This window comes from Megalobrama amblycephala, linkage group LG1 (assembly GCF_018812025.1).
Source record: "Megalobrama amblycephala isolate DHTTF-2021 linkage group LG1, ASM1881202v1, whole genome shotgun sequence".
Classification (NCBI taxonomy): domain Eukaryota; kingdom Metazoa; phylum Chordata; class Actinopteri; order Cypriniformes; family Xenocyprididae; genus Megalobrama; species Megalobrama amblycephala.
Genome location: NC_063044.1, coordinates 9846432 through 9869591, shown reverse-complemented (window position 1 = coordinate 9869591; position 23160 = coordinate 9846432). Strand labels below are relative to the sequence as shown.

General features: G+C 42.5%; 2 protein-coding genes across 3 annotated transcripts in view; one reads left to right on the top strand and one right to left on the bottom strand.

The window, feature by feature from the left end:
* Positions 1 to 18080, top strand: part of LOC125242956 (verrucotoxin subunit beta-like) — a 33679-nt gene extending 15599 nt beyond the window's left edge. The window contains exons 5-6 of one of the 2 annotated variants that reach the window (XR_007178952.1): positions 14641 to 14676; positions 16960 to 18080. The gene's annotated coding sequence lies outside the window, so the exon portion shown is untranslated. Of the gene's footprint in view, positions 1 to 14640; positions 14994 to 16959 lie in introns of those variants that run through there. The other variant, XM_048152105.1, reaches the window with a different exon arrangement.
* The window catches only part of LOC125280859 (gastrula zinc finger protein XlCGF57.1-like), a 1316469-nt gene that overhangs the window by 39221 nt on the left and 1254088 nt on the right, over positions 1 to 23160 (bottom strand). The window lies entirely within an intron of this gene.

Here is a 23160-nt window from a genome sequence, read left to right as displayed (position 1 = left end):
ATCATTATATAAGTCGTTATTTTATTTTGGGTTTTTTTGGTACACAAAAAAATATATATGTATACAAATGCTAAACATTTCTTGAAATAATATATTCTGGATGTTCAGGTTCTTCCTCTCAGTCTTTATTCACCTTTTTTCCCCGTAGTTTCTCAACAGAAGTTAATAAAAGTTAATTATGCCAGTTGTATCGTAACTGTATAGAATAGCAGGGCACATTGTAATGCAATGTTACAACTAACCTTATCTGCGCAACTGGACTTTAAACCTGATTAATGTCTTCTGATAGTTAGTGAAGCATTAAAGAACTACCCAAACTGCTAAACAACAGATTGGAGATTAAAATAATATCAGATTTGTCTCATTTTAAATAAGCTAATTTTTCATCTATATTTTTTGTGTTTAAGACATTAACTTTTGCTATTGTTAAATAAACGTTCAGTGATATCTTCTAAATATTTCTGAATTTTGACAGTTTTTTCTCTATTGTAGATATAGCAACTAGTAAATATGCTAAGTTTCTTCATGCTAGCATGTGTGGAAGTATTTAACCCTTAAATGCATACCTCGGGTCTTTAGTGACCCGGGACGTCATTCACTACCCTCCTCCTCGTTCATTTTTTAAAGTTAGACATCAACCTTCTTGGTATTCCTCAATCAATTCATTATAAAGAATATAACAAGAAAAAAATCATTTATCAAAAATTATAAAAGAATGCCTATTTTTGTATTCATTTTTTGTAAAAATTGTATAGGGTCGCAAACGACCCGAGGTGTGTATGAGTGTACATATATTTTCTCTGTACAACAATAATTGAATCTTAGATGACAGAATAAGGGCAATTCACCTTTATTCCACAAGGTGGCAATGTCTGATACACAATGCTGAAGTGACGACTCATTTAGAGAGAAAATGAAATAATAAGAGAAACATGAAATGGCTCAGCGATTTACTGCAGAGCAAGTACTGGACGCAACGTACGGGGGTACGGCAACGTGACGTAGCATCTTGTTCCCTTACTCAGGGAACAAGGGTTACATCAGTAACCCGAGACGTTCCCTTTCGTGGGAACTATCGACGCTACGTCAATGACGTGATGGGAACGCTATCCCATCTACGCCGTATCACCAAGTACCTGTCTGTTATCTTGTAGACAGAACTGAGGACCCCGGAGAGGAGCCTACGTCCAGGTTGTAAAACCTAATAAATGTATGCTGGGATGACCATCCAGCAGAACCACATATGTCATTAATGGATACTCCTGACATTAAGGCCTTTGAGGCCGCCATACCCCTAGTAGAGTGGACACGGACAGCTAATGGAGATGGCTGTTCGGCCGCCTCATAAGCAAGTGAGATAGCCTCGACCACCCACTTGCTCATTCTCTGCTTAGATGCTGGGCCTCCTTTCTTATGAGACCCGTAACAAACAATTGATCTGTTTTGCCTCACAGGGAAGCTCTGTGGACATATGCATCTAAAGCCCTCACTGGGCAGAGCAGATTGAGTTTCTCCTGATCCAAAGTTGTAAATGGAGGAAGAGAGAAGGCCTGAAGTACGATGGGACCTGGGATGTTGGTGGGGACCTTAGGCATATAGCTTGGTCTAGTGTGCAGGAACGCTTTAACCATTCCAGGTGCGAATTCCAAACATAAAGAAGCAACTGAAAGTGCTTGAAGATCTCCTATTCTTTTAAGAGATGAAATAGCCAGTAGAAATATGGTCTTTAAGGGTGAGGAATTTCTCTGAAACTTCCTCTAGTGGTTCAAAGGGAGCCTAAGCTAACCCTTCTAATACCACGTCCAAGTCCCAGGCCAGAGTCCTTGTACGTACTGAAGGCCTCAGCCTCAGAGTACCACGGAGGAAGCGTATAAAAAGGGGGTTTCGACCTACCGAGGAATTCCCCAGAAGAGCATGGCCGAAATGGCCGCATACAACTTCCACGTGGAGGGAGCTCTGGAGTGGAGTATGAATTATCATGCCACCCGCTTGAGACAGGAAGTCCTGCCTGAGAGGAAGCTCTATCAGGGAGCCATCTAGAAGTCACACTAGGTCTGAGAACCATATACTGGTTGGCCAGTACAGGGCTATCAATATTAGACTGACCCCTTCCTGGCGTACTTTCTCCAGAACTCCCGGGAGCAGAGCGAACGGGGAAATGCATACAGACGCAGCCTCAGCCACGTCTGTACCATGGCATCCAGACCCAATGGTGCTGAATGAGATAGGGAGAACCACAGTGGACACTGGGTTGATTCCCCTGAAGCAAATAGGTCGATTTCAGCTCGACCGAAGTTTTCCAAAGTGAGCTCCACACCTCGGTGTGGAACCTCCATTCCCCGGGCCTCGGCCCCTGCCTCGACAGGGCGTCTGCTCCCACATTTAATGCCCTCAGGTCTGGGAGGAAGTATTTTACTGCAAGAAATACCACCATCATCTCCAGCCCATTTATGTGCCAGGAACTCTGATGGTCCTCCCAGAGACCCTGAGCTGAGCGACCACTCATGATCGCCCCCCAGCCCGTGAGGGAAGCATACGTCGTAAGCATTATGCGATGACGAGAAGTCCCCAACACGGGTCCTGGGACAGGAACCAAGGCTTTTTCCACATGACCAGAGCACGAAGGCATCGCCGCGTGACTTTAATCATGCGAAAAAGATTTCCCCTCGGAGAAAACCCCTTTGTCCTGAGCCAACACTGTAAGGGTCTCATGTGCAGAAGGCCAAAAGTTATCACGTTGGACGCAGCTGCCATAAGACCCAACAGTCTCTGAAACTGTTTTACAGTGAGTGACTGGCCTAACTTCACCCCTTTCACGGCCCCGAGAATGGAACTCACATGAGCAGGGGATAAATGTGCCTGTATCGTGGTGTCCCAAACTACCCCTAAGTAGTTGGTAATTTGACTCGGAACCAGCACACTTTTCTTGGCATTGAGCCTCAGCCCAAGCTTCTTCATGTGCGACAGAACAACATCTCAATGTTGAACTGCCAACTGTTCTGTTTGAGCTAGTATCAACCAGTCATTGATATAGTTCAGTACGCAGATGCCCTGGAGTCTCAACGGAGCCAGAGCTGCATCCATGCACTTCGTGAACATACAGGGTGATAGAGATAGGCCGAAGGGAAGAACCCTGCACAGGTAAGCTTTGCCCCGAAAGCAAACCTAAGGAACTTCCTGTGTTGAGGATGGATGGATACCACAACAGGTCTATCACAACAAACCAGTCCTCAGATCTGATCTGTGGAATAACCCTCCATCCTTCTTTGGAACAATGAAGTATAGGTTGTAAAACCCTGACAGCTTGCTGGGAGGAGAACCCCTTCTGTAGCTCCTTTTTGCAAGAGCGTCATAACCTCCTGTTCAATTACCAGAGACTGCTCGGGAGCCACCACTGTGGGAAGGACCCCATTAAACTGGGGCGGGCGAGACCCGAATTTGTAACCCTTTTCTATTGTGAGCAGCACCCATTTTGAAATATTTGGGAGAAGTTTCCATTCTGCTTTATTTACTAAGGGAACCAGTCTCTCGAGACTGGCCTCTGGTGTTTTTTGAGCACTTGACTCGGCGCCCTGAAGCGGCGAACCGGCAAGGAACAGCCGAATCAAGTGATGACCGGCCCTCCTCGGAGCACACTGGTTGGCAGGGTTAGCAGAACGGCCCCCTGAGGGTGCCAAAGAGGGATGGGTACCAAGTATTTTAATACCCAACCCTCTCTGGAGGGGGCTGCCCTCCAATGTCCTGCGTCACTGGCATCAGGACCTCTTTGAAGCCTTCTTGGTGATAATTACAGTCCGCAGATCTGTGTTACCCCACAAAGACTTCAGCTGTGTCACTTGTCCCTGTCCCCAAGCTTTCTGCGGGGGACCAAGGGTCGCGACACTTTCTTTGGATGAACGGTCAGACCAGTGCCCTGAAACGGCGAACCGGCAGGGAACATCTGAACTGACCGCTCTACAATCCTCCTCTTTCTTGGAGGAACACTGGAAACCACTGCGCCTTGAGGTGGCAGGGTGGCAGGGCACACAAGGTGGCAGGGTTGGCAGAACGGTCTCCTTTATTTTCTTTTAAATTCCTCAGAATTGAATGTATTCAATATTTCATTTAATCCTCAAATTAAATGCAGCGAGTTCTTATATAAATTTTGAACAGACTGAATATATTTAGAATACAAAAAAGAATTATAGCTTGTAATAATTCGCAAGGTATTTTAGGGAAAGAGAGAAAGGGAACTCCCGTCTACTCAGATCCCTTAATATATAAATATATATACATACACAAACACATGCATAATTACGGACACATAATATATGCGCAGCCTCGGCAAACGCAAGACCCGAGCAGTATATTCATTCTTGCAGACTTAATCTACGCACTGCCTCGGCAACGCGAGATCCGAGACATATATTCTTTAATGAAAACTCAATCCACGCCCTGCCTCGGCAACGCGAGATCCGAGCCATATATTCTTTAAATGATATCACAAAGCCTAAGTGACATCATTTGAGCCTTATAGCCACCAAGAACAAAAGAAGGCAACTATGTACATTTTTTTTACATTGTTTATTTGTTGCTTTTTCAAGTTAGGCAGGGCCTGTCAAGCTTAACCTTACCACCCCGTCACGCAAAATAGATAGGGAAATTTTTTTATTCATTTTTTCACATTATTAATACAAAGAAATTTGTAGAAGATTTGCGGACATTTTGTGATGAAATTTACCACCCCGTCACATACCACCCCTTCACGTTTTTGTGACGGGGTGGTAAATTTCATCACAAAATGTCCCTCGATAAAAATCACGTTCTTGGGGGTAAAACTTTTTCTTTTTGGCAAGGTTCCCATGGTAAAATGTGCATTCCAAGGGCTAAATAGCATGTTTTTTGGCTCACTTCAACCCGTGGACATGAAAAATAACCCGCGGCAACAGTGTAAAAGTAGCCTAGCCCAATTTTGCGGGAAAAACGTAGACTTAGCAACACTGTTTGGTTCATTAATTCACTCATTCACTCACTCACTATATCACTCACACACTTTTTACTCAATTTGAATGTCTCCCCTCCCCCAGTTTTTAAAGTTTAAAACCAGCAGATCATATAGAGAAACACTTTGTCCATACCACCCCGTCACATCAGTTACCACCCCGTCACATTTACCACCCCGTCACAGGGTCATTTTGTTAAAAGTTTATGGAAAGAAAATGAAATAGTACATAAATTAATGTTGAATTATGTTCTTGTTGTGTGGACTAATCAGATAAATTTAACTTTATTTGTATTTTTTCAGTGAATTAATTATTTCAATACAAACAATGAGGCCATTGAAAGGTCAAATTCATATTTCAAGATTAAAAATCTAAGAATAAAAAAAAATAATAATAAATTACAGACTTTCTATTGATGGTTTCCAAAAAAGGGACATTTTACTATTAGGAAAACATTAGATTTTAAAAATCTATTTCTTCTTTTACTACTCCAATGGCATACATATTGTCCGTGACGGGGTGGTACAAGAATGGCTGTCTTGCCTAAATAAAAAGGATAATATTAATAAAGATTTTGTGCCTGAGGTGGGAAAATGTGTTTTTTGGAGGATTAACATATCTTTCAAGTTGTATGTTTGTTTAAAATAAAGTTTGCTCTTAATGAAAATTTTGAAAAGTGCAAAGTGGAAATGGCACCCGATTCGTAGAATGACTCATATACATAACCAGAAGAATCGATGCACTGCTTTGACGAACACTTCCGTTAATCAATTCTGCTGTGATAAAGGTCTATTAAACTGCCATTCTATGTACTATTTAAAATAAGCTAGCAATGTGTTAAAACATGCTAATTTATGCTAACAATGTGTTAAAACATGCAAGCAATCTGCTAATTCATGGTAGCAGTGAGCTAATTCATGATAGCAACATGTTAATTAATGGTAACAATGAGTAAAATAATATTAACAATATGCTAATTCAAGCTAGCAATGTGTTAAATTGTTAAAATCTATATCTATCTATCCACAATGACTTGAGTGAATAAACAATTGTCTTATTTCATGCATATTTTTATACATTTATGCAAGTAAACATAAGAACTAAACTAATTAATCAGCAATTTTCTTTCAAATGTTTTTATAGACACAATGATAAATGCAACATCAACTAAGTAATAATAAAGATGGTCACAGTTTTGAGATATAGCCTACATTGTCAGTCACAAACCAAAACAACAAAACAATATTGCAAGTCCTTGTGTTGTTTAATACATTTACGGCAAAGGTTTTTAATCCCTAAATGAAGAATGACTTAGCTTGAAGTCTACAGAGCCTTTAAGAGATGCTTTTCTGCAATAACTTACATTTTACCTTTATTTACTCTGTTAATGTTATGAATTGAAAGACATGAGTATATTTCCATTTCACATGACAGTTTGTCATAACAGCGACTGAGTCGTTCTTGAAGTACACTCTTGTGTGCATCATACAGACAGAGAGAGATGCATGCAATAAGTTGTAAATATACACAAGGAATGTTTTTTTTTCTTAATTAAAACCATTTAGCTGTATTTTTGCATTATTAAACTGGAACCTTATATTATATTGTATCTTTTCATATAAATATTTTATATTAAACATTTATGGCCCTATGTATATAAAAAAAAATTAAATAAATGAAAGCTGCAAGCAGCATTTACTGGTGTTCAAGCACTTCAAGGCCTTTAAGCACATAAAAAGGTATTATATTTTATTTAGCAAGCATGTAAACACTTAAATCATAGATGGAAAAGACCATTTACAGCCAATAGAGGCAATTTAGGTTTTTTTGACAGTTATAGCGCCACCTATTGCCTGATCTCCACCACTTTTTGGGGTGTCCTCAGAGTGTGCCCATACTTATGCATGTTAATTTTGGTGAAAATATCTCATTTTGTTTTGAAGTTATAGATACTTGCATACATAAGAGCACAGAAAATGACCCATGAGTGTCATTGATTGGATTTTTTTTGCCACTTCCTATCAAAACTTTGTCATTTGAGATATCACGTTTAGTTAATCAGCTTAGGTTGGTTCTATGTTTCCTACGATGGTTTCATCTCGGTCAGACTAACGGTTTCAAAGATATTCTCAAAAGTGTTTTAAGCGCTAAATCACAACGTTGCACAAACAATAAGCCGAAACCTGCCAAGTCTGGTATCGTTGGACTCGGCAAGGATTCAGGAGTCTAAAGATGTGACTTCCATGAAAAAAAGTTGTCAACACCCACAGTTTCAGCTAAAACCATTAAAAACATACGTTTTTAACGCTTTTTCAGTTATAGCGCCACCTATGGTCCGATCTCCATAAAAGTTGGCATGCTTCTTTAAAGTCATATGCTGCATGTGCTCACTTAATTTCGTGAAGTTCTGAGTTTTCTTTTAGGATTTATAGGCTTTTGGGTACATTTTTCCACGCCCCTTTTCTAAATGACTGTTATAGCGACCCAAAGGGTAAAGTTCAACTTTTTTTGATAATTATTGATATCTGCACTGGTTTGGTTCCGATCGGATCAAAAACCTAGGACTAGTTCGCAAAAGTAGGTTTTTCAAAAAAAACAAAATATCTGAAAATTTCACCAGGTAAACTGTATAACCAGGGCCAGCGCAAGCTCAACTGCTGCTCTAGGCAAAACACCGTCGTGCCGCCCCCTACTTCACACTCACAATTAAACTCAATCTTTGAGATGCATGTGAAAGACTGGAGGTTTTGTTTATTGGTTTAAGGCGGAGGTCGGCAACCCGCGGCTCTAGAGCCGCATGCGGCTCTTTAGCGCTCCCCTAGTGGCTCCCTGGAGCTTTTTCAAAAATGTATGAAAATGGGGGGGAATATATTTTTTTGTTTTCATATGGTTTCTGTAGGAGGACAAACATGACACAAACATTCTTAACGTTTCCCAGTGCTGTAAAATTGTGTATGATAAATATTACATTTCAACATTTCTGTCAACGAAGATTTGCGTCATAGCCTGCAACACACGTTTCAGCGCGGCGAGGGTGTGCATAACGTCACTTTCGCGCCGAAAGCGCGCTCCCTCATCTGGACTGAGTGGCAAAAGAACCTGCTGCGTGACTGGATTTAACAGGGGAAACTGCGAAAACGCGAGTAAAACAAACGATTACAAAGGTTGGACTCTAAAGTGTTTCTTACAACTTGTCAAATAAACCTAATCCATGGATATTGACATGTAGCCAAGAGTCGTGTTTCCTGACATTATATATGCCTGATTTCGACGCCGGGGAAATACATAAAGCAAATCTGCCTGTGAATATTTTATATAACTACAATATAGGAAGGTTTAAATCCGCGTAATCACTTATATCAATGTTATATATATCGTCATATTCTCCAGCCCTAAAACATATATAGTTTTATAGTAGTTTTTGTCAGTGTTTATTTTAAAACACAATTATGCAGAATATAAGATGGAATATATTTAATTGATGATTTGGCAACATAATATATAACAATACAATATATATGGAATGATTTTTACCTCAAAATCCATAATTTGACACAAAATGATAACTGCAAATCCATGAGAGCGCTTCAGCTGCGCAGCATTTTTTTCCATTGAGACGCTTTGTTGCTATGATACGGAATATCCAGCACTGTTACTTATAACTGATTTTGCAGGTAATTTGTTTCAAGACTTAAAATGTTGACACAATGTGAAATTACTTTGCTATGTATTTTCGGAGAGCAGCAATATTAAAGCTGCTGTAGGTAACTTTTGTAAAAAAATTTTTTTTACATATTTGTTAAACCTGACATTATGTCCTGACAGTAGAATATGAGACAGATAATCTGTGAAAAAATCAAGCTCCTCTGGCTCCTCCCAGTGGTCCTATTGCCATTTGCAGAAATACACCGCTCCCGGTAAGAAACAACCAATCAGAGCCAGGAGGAGTGTCTTAGCAGTGTCAATCAATCAAGCTCGCGTGCGCGCTGATCTCACCCCTCCCATGCACAGCGCCAGCGCATACAGGCTTCAAGATTACCGGTGTGCCGCAGCTTTGCTTATGGCGGAAAAACAATCCAAACTGCCAATTCCTCGAGTGGCACCTGCTCATAAAATAAAGACGGGTAAACGGAAAAAGACAGATGACGATGATAAAAAAGCCAAAAAGAAAGAATTAGATAGAGCCCGAAATAAAACGAGGGTAAATATCGGAGCGGCTTTTCCGAGGTGGAGGGAGCTACGTGTCCTGAAAGGATTAAAAACCGATGCCACATTTCTGCTTGACAAGTAAGTATCCCTGCTTGATTTGTTTAATTTTTTAAGAACTACACAACTAAGATCATTTCAAAACAGGACTGACAAATTATGTATGGCATGGTTTCTTGTAGATTTCAGGGTGGTCCTTTGCATATAACATCGTTTTATTTCGCCATAAGCAAAGCTGCGGCACACCGGTAATCTTGAATTTGACGCCTGTACACTGTGCATGAGAGGAGTGTGATCAGCGCGCACGCGAGCTTGATTGATTGACACTGCTAAGACACTCCTCCTGGCTCTGATTGGTTGTTTCTTACCGGGAGCGGTGTATTTCTGCAAATGGCAATAGGACCACTGGGAGGAGCTAGAGGAGCTTGATTTTTTCACAGATTATCTGTCTCATATTCTACAGTCAGGACATAATGTCAGGTTTAACAAATATGTAAAAAATATTTTTTTACAAAAGTTACCTACAGCAGCTTTAATTTCTCATCCATTTTGTTCCGTTCTCTGCTTGTTAATGTACAGCAAGAATGTTGTGACAGTTGGTCGGTGTTGTATTTGTCCCGCCCCTCCTCCACTATGATTGGACAGCTGGCTAAAAAGTGACAGTGATGAGCGCAGCGTTTTACTCAAAGTTGAACATTCTTCAACTCGAGGCGACCGGTAAAAAACGCCGAGCTCTCAGCGCTTGAGCATGAGAAAGACGCTCAGCGCCTCGTTAGGCCGTGTGTCCACCAAAGCGTTTTTAGCCAGCTGAAAACGCTAGGCGCTCTGCTTAAAACGCCTATTGTGCTGCCTTCATATAAGGCTTATGTAAGACTTTTAGTTTTTTGCGGCTCCAGACAGATTTGTTTTTTGTTTTTTTGGTCCATTATGGCTCTTTGAACATTTTGGGTTGCCGACCCATGATTTAAGGGAAGGCTAAGGAGATGTGCTTCCCCTTTAAAAAAAAAAAAAAATTCTTGTAATACTTGGAATTTATGTGTCTTCACAACCTACTCAGAATAAACACTCCTGAGAGATAATTTTTTATTAAGGCATCTACGTTCACAAACCACTGTCAATTTGAACAGAAAAATAAGCATACTGTATAAGGGATTTGGCACGCTCCCTGTATAATCAATAAAAAGTTGTCATATTAGGGGCCGTTCACATATTGCATCTAAAAAGGCGTAGAAAGCCAAAGCAATAGCGCTCCCGTGGCGTCTGTAGTTGCTATGCAACCATGAACTGCATTCTCCATGATGAAGATGAAGAAGTTTCAGCAAAGGATAAATGGATTTCTAGTCCTTACATTTAGCTCTACTACTAGATATATTTATGTAGATGAGAAATAAAACCCTGCCCTGTACAGCTATGATCAACTGTTCAGCTGAGCTTTCAATGTTTTGTTACAGAAAGGACGAAACTGTTCAGTAGGGATGGGCGATATGGCCTAAAAAAATTATCACGATAATTTCAGGTATTTATTGCAATAACGATACCAATGACGATAATATATATCATTTTGACGAACAGTAAAAAATCTGTCATAATCAATTATTACCCGTCATTTTAATTTTTATATTATAATGATACGACATTTAATAGCTTCTGATTTCATCCACATTTTCATTTTTATTCATGAACTTGCAGGATAAGTTAATAGGCCTAGGCTATGCATTTATTTATATTATGAAAAGAAAGTTGAACAAAGATTGTGTCACTTCTCAGTTTTCATCTTGAACAGCTTGATCATCCTTTCCTCTTTGCAGAACGAAATACACGATAATATGTTGAAAGACACAGTAGCTTACCGAAATCATCAGTTCAGTCAGTGTTGCAAACTATTTCACTTAACATTACGTTAACTTGGGCAATACCTCAGAATTCGTTGACCATAAACTTGATAGTCAGCAAGCAAAATAACAAAACGAACAATTAAAAAAAAAAAGAACTGGATTAGAAACTGAATTATGCAAGTATAAGTATCATAACTTTATTATTATAAAATATACCTAAACTGAGTGCTTGCCTGTGTGTAATCCATAGACTGTAATCAAACGCATCATTTTATTCTGGAGACTGAACTCGCGCTCTGCTGCCACACTGGAGCGCACTCACCACCTACTGGACAAGGGTGGGAATTACAGTTACAGGCTACATCAGCCTCAGTAATCTGTCAAAATGACGGACGGCCTACAAATTTTTTCTGTCATTGCAAAAAAAAAAAAAAAAAAAATCGGTTAACGCGACCTCTGAGATATATAAACATATCTCATATTTATACATATCTCAATGTCACACGACCGCGGTGGCACGGTTGTCATGCCGACCGTAACAGCCCTAACTGTATCAAAAAGTAACAATCCCAACTATGTCTTCAGATAGTTTACAAAATACAGCCGTCACGCAGCTCTCCATGTACGCGCTTTGGATGAGTACACACAAATCTCCTCACAGCGCGCGCGAGTTCTCCTTTGCGTCTTACAGTTGAATGTTTAAAGTGGCAAGGTTTAAATGAGTTTAGTTTAAACACAGTAGCAACGTGAGATGTTCAGGTCTCACCAGGACTCGTGCTATCTACACCCGGGTGATGACGGCGTGAATAACATACGGCTCATTTATTGAACATTTGTTTATAGTGATTACGGTAGTTTGCTCCGCATCTGATTTTCTATAGCCAAACCAGTTCCAAATTGTAGAGGTAGCTCCTCGCTTAACAACAAGCTGCTCCTCAGCCTCACGTCTGCCTTCCGTCATGCTTGTTTCACTCCGCACTTGAACAGTGAATCGGTCGCGCACGAAACTACAGCCCTATTCGGACGGGACTAGTTTTCCAAACGACGTTTGAGTAACAATTCTTATCAACCTACGTCTGTGATTTTATGTACGGATTCGGGCGGGACTAACATCTCCGTGTTTATTACCGAGGTAGGAGTGTCTGTGTTTTACATGTGGGCATTTCAGAAGATCACGTGTTCAGAATGCACTTTGAAATATAAAGTAAAACGTCCTAACACATTTAGTGTTTTGTAAACATTTTATAAAAATTGTAGTGTGAAAAAACTAAACATACATTTATCATCATGATTTAATAGAACTGGGACCCACTGGAATAAAAGGTTTTAACTTATATAATTTACACGTTATGTAATTAAGTGCAGAAATGAAAGTAATCTTACCTGACACTGATATTACAGTAGCCAGTCTTAACAGTTTACGTGATTTGGCTCTTCTTGTTGATTTATTTTTTTTATTTCTTCGCAGTGTAACACATCTACACCCATTATCGGTGCGCAAAAAGCAGAAACTTGAATACCGGCGCGATAGCGAGAGATTGTACGGTAATTCACGTTGACCAAAACACACAAGAAAAAGCGTTTTGGAAAAAACATTTTCGGAAATCACAGACATTCGCATTCGGACGGGATTAGATTTCTCTGAGGACCGCCGAGTTTGCCGAAAAACAGTAGGTAATTTGCTCTGGAATTTTTACGGAGGTCGTGTGAGAAAAAGACAGACATGGCAGATTCGGACGGGATTAAAATCTCAAAGTACGTCTGTGAAACAGAAATTTCTCTAACGTCCCCCTGTGAAACTAGTCCCGTCCGAATAGTCAACTTACTTACGTCAACAACTAGACTTATCGTAATTATCGCGAGGAGACAAATTTTTATCGTGAGGACAATTTTCAACGGTATATATCGCAAACGATAATATCGCCCATCCCTACTGTTCAGTTGGTTGTTGTTACATGACCTGCAGTGAGCTTCCTGCATTCTGAAAAGTTGAGAATTTTTCATCTCGCTGTGCCTGGAAAACGCTTCGCGACCGCGTTGCTTCTGTTTTGAGCACGCTTACTGTGTGCCTACATTTGAGAAAACGAACTTGAGCGTGCAAAAGATGCAATATGTGAACGGCCCCTTATGCTGCATTCACGAGGTGTCGGCATTAACGCTTCTCATTTAATTTGAATGGGTGATGTCATGTGTTGCCGAACTGAATTGTGGGTTCCGTCGCGTCGCTTCATTTGAGTTGCAAGTGGCAGAAGTTGAAGATTTCTCAACTTTTCAAGCGCCAACGCAGGCCAATTGTGTTCCTGCAACACCGGAAAGTAATGTGATTGGCTGTTATCACAATAACAGTCACATCAACACAAGCTTCAGACACGCCTTCTGTCAACCGTTTATGCTGACGCGGTGAATGCATCGTTAGGCTACTTTATCGCTATCTCACAAAGTTCTGTTATAATAAATGAAGCTGTCTGCACAATGAATCTCTTATTTATATAATATCTACACTTTGTTATATGAGAGGATTCACAAACGTGCAGAAGTAGAACCCAGAGTCCACTCACCGCTCAAAACGCCGGAGTTTTTGTTCAGTGCTAACTTAAACACCTATAATTGGCCACTGCAAAATCAAGATATGTGTGATTGGCTACATTGCATGTAGACCCATATGCCGCTCTTGGTTGGGGCGGGTTTTGGTACTTAGTAGAAGGAAGTTAAATTAATTTAGATTTTGAATAACTTATCGGGTTATAACTTTTTGATATAAGTGAAATAATTCCAAACGAATGTCCAAAAAATAAATTAATTACTTCCACTAAAAAAGACGAAGTCCCTCTCTTTCTTGCCGCCCTGACTGTGCTGTTCACCTATAGGCATGCGCCGGCCCTGTGTATAACAATATAAGACACTTGAGTCTAGGCCTAACAGTTCAGGAGGTATGAGCCATTTCGTACTTTTGACCGCTGTAATTCCCCCGTCAGGCCGATCGGGGTGAGCCTTGGTGACGTTGTAGGCGGTGTGAGTACTACCAGCCCTCAAAGTTTCACGGTTTGGTCTGCCCAATCACTTTTAGGGGAGAATGCTGTTCCTTGGAAAATTTAACAATTACAATAGGGTTTCAGCGCTACGCACTTGAACCCCTAAAAACATTTTAAAAACATCTATATCTTTCCAGCCATTGTTGCCTTGAATTCATTCATTGTTGAATATGGAGTCAGTGCAGTAAGTTCTCGACCCCTGATCTGATCCTATAATTGAATTATTTGACATAATTTACAACTCTAAACAACGTTATCTATATTCTTTATTAAACATCTATGGAACTGTAGATCATATAATAATACAATTAATATTATGCTTTGTTTATTGCTGGTAGATTATCTGAGAGGCATAACCAGTGTGAAATTATAATGTTGCTAATGTAAGGATGGTAAAGTTGCAGAATGAGAGTAAAACAGGTAAAAGCGGTTCAATCTGGACAGAAGAGATCGACTCGTCAAACACTGGGTCACTTCTAACAGCACTAACATGAGTCTACTGTAGCCCCGATTTACTGTTAAAATCACACATTCAAATACTGATGACATGATAATCACACTCTTCATGTCTCTTGATTTCCACAGACATTGTTCCCAAGACCAGGAACGGCTTCCTACAATGTAAGTCACTGAGAAAACAAGCAGAGAAACTCACTGAGTGTGTTCATGTTCTTCCTGGAGAAGGAGAAAGAAAACATGACAGAGTTTTAGAGTTGATCATGATAATGATGATTTTCATAGGATATCTGCTCAACTGTACTGAGACCAGGGTTGGGAAGGTTACTTTTAGAATGTATTTCACTACAGATTACAAAATACATGCTTTAAAAAGTAATCTGTAACGTATTTCGTTACATTACTCAAGTTTAGTAACTTAAAGGTGCTCTAAGCGATCCTGGGTGGAGTAACTTCCTGTTGATGTTCAAAGTGTTGTCAAACAAAACAGAGGCTAGCTAGACCCTCCCTCCTCCTCCTCCTCCCCCTCCCCTCTATTGGCTGGAGCATGTTTATTATGATTCGTGGTCCAGGCTGCACCAGTTTGTTTTTATTGCTGTTTTCGGAGCTTGTGGCGACTACAGAGACCGCGTTTTTTTTTTTTTTACAGTGTGTTCAGGGGACAGGCAGCTAGCGGATAGTGAGGAGATGTTTGCTGTATGTGACAAAAAATGTTTTGGCCCAAAAATGCGCTTCGGGCACCTTTAATCTAAATACTTTGGAATACAACCTGTAAATAAAAATGACCTCTACCCATCAGGATTTGGTTTTCCACTAAATTGTATTTTTAACATCAGTTACAAAATATATATCTGCAGTTTATTAGACATAACCTATGTGTTGGTAAAGAATTTCAATATCTTGATAAACAAATTATGAAAATATTTGTTTCTTTTAACATCACATCCATATATAATTACTATTGATATATCATTTCTAAATTTTATTTTTATATGTGTTAAGATGTGTATCAGAGGGATAACAAAATATTAAATAACAATAAAATATTGTTAATAATAGAGGTTGTTTTATAGATAGAGTAGAATTGACACAGTGGTTTAAATTGTTTTAACAAAGTTTCTTTGTAACATTTAGAATGTTTATAAAGAAAATGAAATGAAATGATCTAAACAATAATCTCTAGAGAAGGCGTATATTCAAAGCTGACACACCTACGGTTTCTCAGCAGTTTTTTGCATCTCTCCACCACCACTATATATATATATATATATATATATATATATATATATATATATATATATATATATATATATATACACCTGCACAAACACAATTAGCAGACGGACTGAATGAAATGTAAATTCACTCTCAGAGTCGGAGAATCATCAATAATTAGCTCGTTGGTTAAAAATCCTCAAACAGCTTACGTTAATAGCCTATTAAATGAAATAAATGACATTAAAATTCAAAGTAATCACTTTGGTAATCTAAAATACTTTTTGAATGTAACTGTAATTTGATTACCATCTATTTAAAATGTAACTGTAACGAAATACAGTTACTCAAATTTTGTATTTTAAATAAGTAACGTCGTCACATGTATTTCGTTACTCCCCTGACTGAGACACTGCTGATATACTGAACATGAAGAGTTCAGATACTTTAAGGGTGCGTTCACACTTGTCATGTTTGGTTCGATTAAAACGAACCCTGGTGCGATTGCTCGGTTAGTGCGGTTCATCTGAACATGTGTGAACGCTGCCATCCGAACCCTGGTGCGCACCAAACAAGCGGACCGAGACCGCAGAAAAGATGGGTCTCGGTCCGCTTCCAAACAAACTCTGGTGCGGTTTGAATGATATATGAACACAACATGGACCAAAGACGTAACCGAACCAAAACCAGGAAGACGAGACCCTAAAATGGTCAGAATCCTCACGCATGCCGGTTTTTCTCGTCATAGACGCGAGTTTGCCCATGACAGGCATCAGATGCGCGTCTCCACGCAGCAGATCATTTGTGTGTGTAACGGATGGATTCCCGCCGCTGTTTTGACTACTTTGCACATTTTATAAGCTCTTCACGAGTTTCCAGCTAGCCAAAATACCATCACATGCAGGCTACGCACTGCTACACACACACAACGAGCGCATTTACCTCAGAAAACAGCATTGTTTTGGATGTTCGGTAAGTTCTGTCTCAAAATAGGCAATACGTCATAAAATCCGACCAATCACTTTGTGAATGTATCCCTATGCCTGAAGGTTCGGTATCTTTTGGTTCGGTGATAAAATCGCCAATCTGAACGCTAATCGGACCAGGACTAATTGCTTTTTTTTCTTCTTTGGTCCGGACCAAATGAACCAAACGAACCGAACTACAAGTGTGAACGCACCCTAAAAGATCAGATTGATAATTCCTGATTGTGATGTGTTTTATCTCCATCAGATTCCCGTCGGCTCACTCTGGATCTGAACACAGTGAATGAACACCTCCATCTGTCTGAGAACAACACACTGATTACTTACAATGACACACTCCAGTCGTATCCTGATCATCCAGACAGATTTCAGGTGTTTCCTCAGGTGTTGTGTAGAGAGAGTGTGAGTGATCAACGCTCTTACTGGGAGGTTGAGTTTAGTGGAGAATTTGTGTTAATAGCAGTGTCATATAAGAGCATCATCAGGAAGGGATGGGGTTATATGTTTGGATATAATGATCAGTCCTGGAGTTTGATCTGCTCTCGCTCCTATTGCTCATTCTGTTGCAAAGACATAAGGACTAAAGTCCCTGTAGAGTCCATCAGCAGGAGAATAGGAGTGTATGTGGATCACAGTGAAGGAATTCTGTTCTTCTACGACGTCTCTGGAGACACAATGATCCTCATCCACACAGTCCAGACCACATTCACTCAACCGCTCTATCCTGGGTTTACTGTTGGTGATGGATCATCAGTGAAACTGTGTTCATGATTCAGAACAAACCGATTCTACCCATAATGCTTTGAGCTCATGATGAATCAGTGACAGTGAGATGTTATAGAGTCTCTTCATTACATTAATACTGTCAGTGAAATATGTCAGAATAAATGTGTGATAAATCCTCATATACACAGTCAGATCAGTGTGTGTATCTGTTCTTCTCTCAGCCTCTACTTGTTCTGATGGAAATCAGTTTTTATTGTAGTGTCACATCAATCTCTATTATAACTGTCAAAATGACCTTTCAGTTGAAAAGTGCCTTTCACGGGGGCGCTATTGAGTACTGAATGGAGTAGACGTGTTCTGCTGAGCTCCTCGCCATATTTTAAGTTAATTGGTCATTGTTTTAATTTCTTGGTTTCTTTTGCTTCATAATTTTATTTGTTGAAGAGCAGTATAATGACTATGCCCCAAAGCTGAAAGGGGAAAGAAGCTGGATAAAGCATTGAATGAATTCCCTGCTCAGTCGCCTTCGGAGATGGCAGAACAGGCCGCGGCATCCTCGGGGTCGAGTGGCGAGACTGACGCTGAATCTACCAGTATTCTTCTGGCAATACAGTATATGAGCAAAACGATGACTGATCGATTTGATCTTTTGGAAGCATCGTTGGCGTCCACTCAAGTATCTCTAGCTTGCCTCTGGGATAGAATTAAGGAGGTGGAAAATGCTACTGCCGATTATGACCGCCACCTTTCCCTCGTCGAGCAGAAGTTTCGCAAAAGTAGAGTCAGAGAATAAAGCTCTTCGTGAAAAAGTGATCGATCTAGAAGCTCAGGCGGCAAAACATTAAAATCGTCGGCTTACCTGAAAAGATTGAGAATGGGCGCCCCACGGAATTTCTCACTAAGTTTATTCCTGATTTGTTGGGCGCTAGCAACTTCTTTAAGCTGTTGGAAGTGGATCGAGCTCATCGCCTGGGGAGGCAACCCTCTGGAGAACCCTCCGGCTGCGTGTGATGATAGCACGGATTCATCACTTTCAAACGAAGGAAAAAATACTCCAACTGGCTCGTCAACAGTTTCCTCTGCGTTTCCAGGGCAGGCCGATACACATCTTCCCCGACCTGCCGGCTGAAATAATGAAGCAGCGGCAGGCATTCAATGATGTCAGGAAGCATCTCTGGTAGTGATGGGGAGTCGACTCCAAAAGAGTGGATTCCTCGACTCTGAATAGCCCCAGAGTCGGGGTCGACTCCAGCTCAGGAATCGACTCTCGGTCTCGACTCTGTTGCTGTGTCCGGAATCGCTCACTTGTTTACTGATTCTCGAATCCATAGCCTACATAATGCATAGCAGTAAAGTATGGCGGGCCGGAAGGTCCAAAAATATGGCTACCGACTTGTCGCGGGAATTCACTATACAATTGCCAGTAGCCACTGAGTTTACCACTGATAGGCCGGCGGTGCATCTGTATACACACTCTCCTCACGCAGCGAACGACTCACTTTCCTCACGCAGCTGACCACTGACTCTCCTCAGCTGGCGACTCACTTTCCTCACGCAGAGGACGACTCACTTTCCGCAGCAGACGAATCACTTTCCTCACGCAGCGAATGACTCACTCTCCTCAGCTGGCGACTCACTTTCCTCACGCAGCGAACGACTCACTCTCCTCAGCTGGCGACTCACTTTCCTCACGCAGCGAATGACTCACTTTCCTTAGCTGGCGACTCACTTTCCTCACGCAGCCGGCGACTCACTTTCCGCAGCCGGTGACTCACTTTCCTGACGCAGCCGGCGACTCACTTTCCGCAGCCGGCGACTCACTTTCCTGACGCAGCCGGCGGCTCACTTTCCGCAGCCGGCGACTCACTTTCCTGACGCAGCCGGCGGCTCACTTTCCTGACGCAGCCGGCGGCTCACTTTCCGCAGCCGGCGACTCACTTTCCGCAGCCGGTGACTCACTTTCCTGACGCAGGAAAGTTTTTTTAGTCAAAACACCCTTATATTCAAAGGGCCCTATCTCCCGAACCCAGTCGACTCCCGGCTCCAAACTCCGGCCGTACAGCCGGCCCCGAGGGACCCTACCTCGGGCACAGTCCCCACCTCCTGGGACCTTCCCTTTCCGAGATACGGCCACTTCCTATCCAGCTTTGACCGGCTCTAGCTCCCGAACCCGGGGGCCCCCGACCTTGGGGTTGGTCTCGTTCGACGGGGCACATCGAGACCTTTCCAGCGACACCCTCCCCCGACGTCGTAGGGCCGCCAAACTTTTCCGTCCGACTCGGGGGCTCGTGGCGAGAAGAAAAATGGCGTCCCCTGGCCGATCGGCCCTTTCTAAGTGGCGCACGCGAACCCCCTCTCTGTGTCTGCCATTCAAGTCAATGGGAGAAACAGGCCCCTACGTATGGCCCGACTCGAAACGCTTGGAAAGCGGCTAGGGCCCTCAAACTCGGGGGCCCGACCCGGGGGCCCGTGACGGCGGCGCGTGCCGAGTTTCGGGGCCCTGAGACCTTACGTCTCCGTGCGGGAGACGTCCCGCTCCGCGCTTACCGACTTTCCGTACGCGCGCTCCCCTTTTTGACCTTTCGACCCCTGAACGAGGTCGTAGGGCCGCCAAACTTTTCCGCCCGACTCGTGGGGTTGGGGCGAGAAGGAAAACGGCGCCCCCTAGCGGATCGGCCCTCGCGAAGTCCGCGGAAGTCCCCGGTCGGGGGCCCCCGGAGAGCCCGAATCTCAAATCTCGAGACGTTACGACCTTTCGTCTCCGTACGGGGGCCGTCCCAAGCTATATTTATAAAATTCTGGATTGGCGTACGCTCGAGTCTTTTTTGACATTTCGACCCCTGAAATAGGTCCTAGGGCCGCCAAACACGATCGGGGGATCGTGGCGAGAAGATAAACGGCGCCCCCTAGCGGATCGGCCCTTTGGAAGTCTTTTTTCTCCCGTGCATCCCGCGTTTCAGTGATGTAATGGGCGAGTGGGATGTTGCTGCAAGGACCTCAGGGGCCCCAAATTTCGCACCGTGGCTCGTGGGGGGGCCCCGAGCGACATATCGAAACCGCCACGCTCTAGCGCCGAGGCGAGACCTTCTCAGCCTCTGAAGCAGATCTCTCTCTTGAGGCTCTTTCACTTATACACTCAAAGAGGCCTTTAAATTATTTTGTGGTGGGGAAGGGGCGATTTTACGGGAAGGTCCTAGAGCTTCGCGCTTCGGGGCCCTCGGTCGGGGGCCCCCGGAGAGTCGGAATCTAAAATCTCGAGGCCCCGCAACCTTCTGTCTCCGCGCGGGAGACGTCCCGCTTTATACCTATGCCACTTTGGCACCCCCCCGCGACAATAAGGGGCGAATGGGCTGTTGCTACGAAGGTCCCCCGGGCCCCAGATTTTGCACGTTGGCCCCTGGGGGCCCCCCGACCGACATACAGAGAGCGCCCGGCTGTAACCCCGAGGGAAAAAAATTATGTCGTCGTAGAGTTTCGCGCTTCGGGCCCCCGAGTCGGGGGCCCCAGGGGGGTCGGGATCTCAAATCTCGAGGGCCCGCGACCTTTCGTCTCCGTGCGGGGGCCTCCCGAAAATGTAGTGGGTAATCGGGCAGATAACGGGTCCGTGGGACGGGGGGCGTGGCCTGGAGGTGGTCAGCGGGTCACCTGATCGTTTGACCACTATAGTGGGTAATCGGGCAAATAATGGGTTCGTGGGACGGGGGCGTGGCCTCCCGGCCCCACCCACGGTCAGACCAATGGAGAGAGGGGCGAATAATTAGCTTTGGGGGAAAATAGTGGGTAATCGGGCAAATAATGGGTCCGCGGGATGGGGGGCGTGGCCTGGAAGCGGTCAGCGAGTCACCTGATCGTTTTCCCACCATAGTGGGTAATTGGGCAAATAGTGGGTTCTTGGGACCTTGACCCTCACTGACCCCTCCATAGAAACCACAGCCATTTGTTTAATGAGAGATCGGGCGTTTAGAGTGTTTTCGGGACGAACCTACCCCCTTTACAGTGCAATCGGTGGGAATCGGGCGTTTAAGGGGTCAGCGGACGGAGGGGGGGGTGACCGCTCAGCTCGGGGTCGCCCCCTGAAGGCGTCCGTTCGGTCATTTCCCCGGGGTAATCAACCACTGGTCATCGGGGTCGAGGTAATCGCAAAACGCCCAATGCCCCTCCTAGCTAATGGAAAAGTGTTAGCCAAATTCGCCCTACGGTCCCTTCGAGTCATTATTCGCCCATTGTCTCATTATTAACATGGGTTTTTTTCCGCGAACCCACTATATTGACTTCCTCATTGTAGGGCTTTTACCATTTTTTTTTCTACGGCAGAGGAAACAGAATCTGCATCAGAAGTGGCATTTAGATGCATGTAGAAAATTGAATATGAATGTGTTTTTGTATTGGTTCTGATTTGTATGTTTAACTGGTAGCTGTTAATTAGGCCATTGATTAATTAAATCATTTAAATTATTACTACAATTATACACTGGTTTTCTCCTTGTGGCTTAAAAAAAACGCTCAAGAATATATAATTTTAATTGATATAAACTGCACACCAACTTTTCAATAGCTAACTGTTCAGGTTGTGTTTTGCAAAGAATTAAGAACATGCAACTGAAATCAAAATTATACTTGGATCAATACCATCTTTTTTACTAAACCTCTGACAAAAATTATTAACAATCTTTTTTATTACTTAATTTGTAATAGAAATACAAGAACTATGAACTGTGTTTGTGGCTTCACTGTATCCACTGTGGCTGGCTTTGTCCTAATGAATTCTCCTCCTTTTTGCAGGTCTATGTACCTCTTAAACCACATTACCAGTACATGAGATTATCCATACATTATATATTTATATGGGACTCTCAAAGAAGTTGCAAGAACATAGTTGTTGACCAAACTTCATTATTTCACCCAACATATTTGGGTGTACTTTGAGCAGATTCAAGATCTTGAATTTTTTTATCCATTACTCATGTCAGGTTCATAGCATGACAGTCATCTGTTATTTAACCTTCTCCAGTTGTAGGTTAGTGATGCGCGGGTCGTCTCATAACCCACGGACCCCGCAGGTCGGGTTGGGGCGGGATAAGAAATTGTCACTTTATTTGCGAGGCGGGTCATTAAAGACAAAATTAAAAACAAATCCATATGTGTTGCGTGCAATTCCCTATAGCCTATATTAAATATTTGGGAATATCTATTTTCATATTTTTTTAGGTTCTTTGATACGGTTACAGTATGAAGGCTGTAGCAATGTAACCATTTTGGAAACGAAGCGTAAATGTGAACATCAAAGATTTCTTATGCTACTGCGCCCTCTATAGGACCAGCGACTAGTCGACGTCAAGCTTAAAGTCCCTGTAAAGCCCTATTAAAGTCTGTGTTCCGAGTTTGTCACACCACAGTAAAATGTGCTATTAACCACCCAGCCAAATTTGAATGATTAAAAAAAACGCCAAGTAAATTAAATAAATTATCAAAATCTTGAAAAAATTAGCAGTATTCTCTGCTCTCAAACGCTGGGGGCGTGTCCGCTGTCGGCGCTGAAACCACACCCACTCATGAGAGCTGCCGCCTCAACTTATTTGTCTAATCAGTCAAACTCACTGATGCATATAAACAAAAGAATCACGTTAGAGGGTTGCAAAATTTAGTAGAGTTACTGTGGACCACCTACTAATTAAGCACACAAGGCAACATACACTGGGCATGGTGGGCATGTACTGCCGAC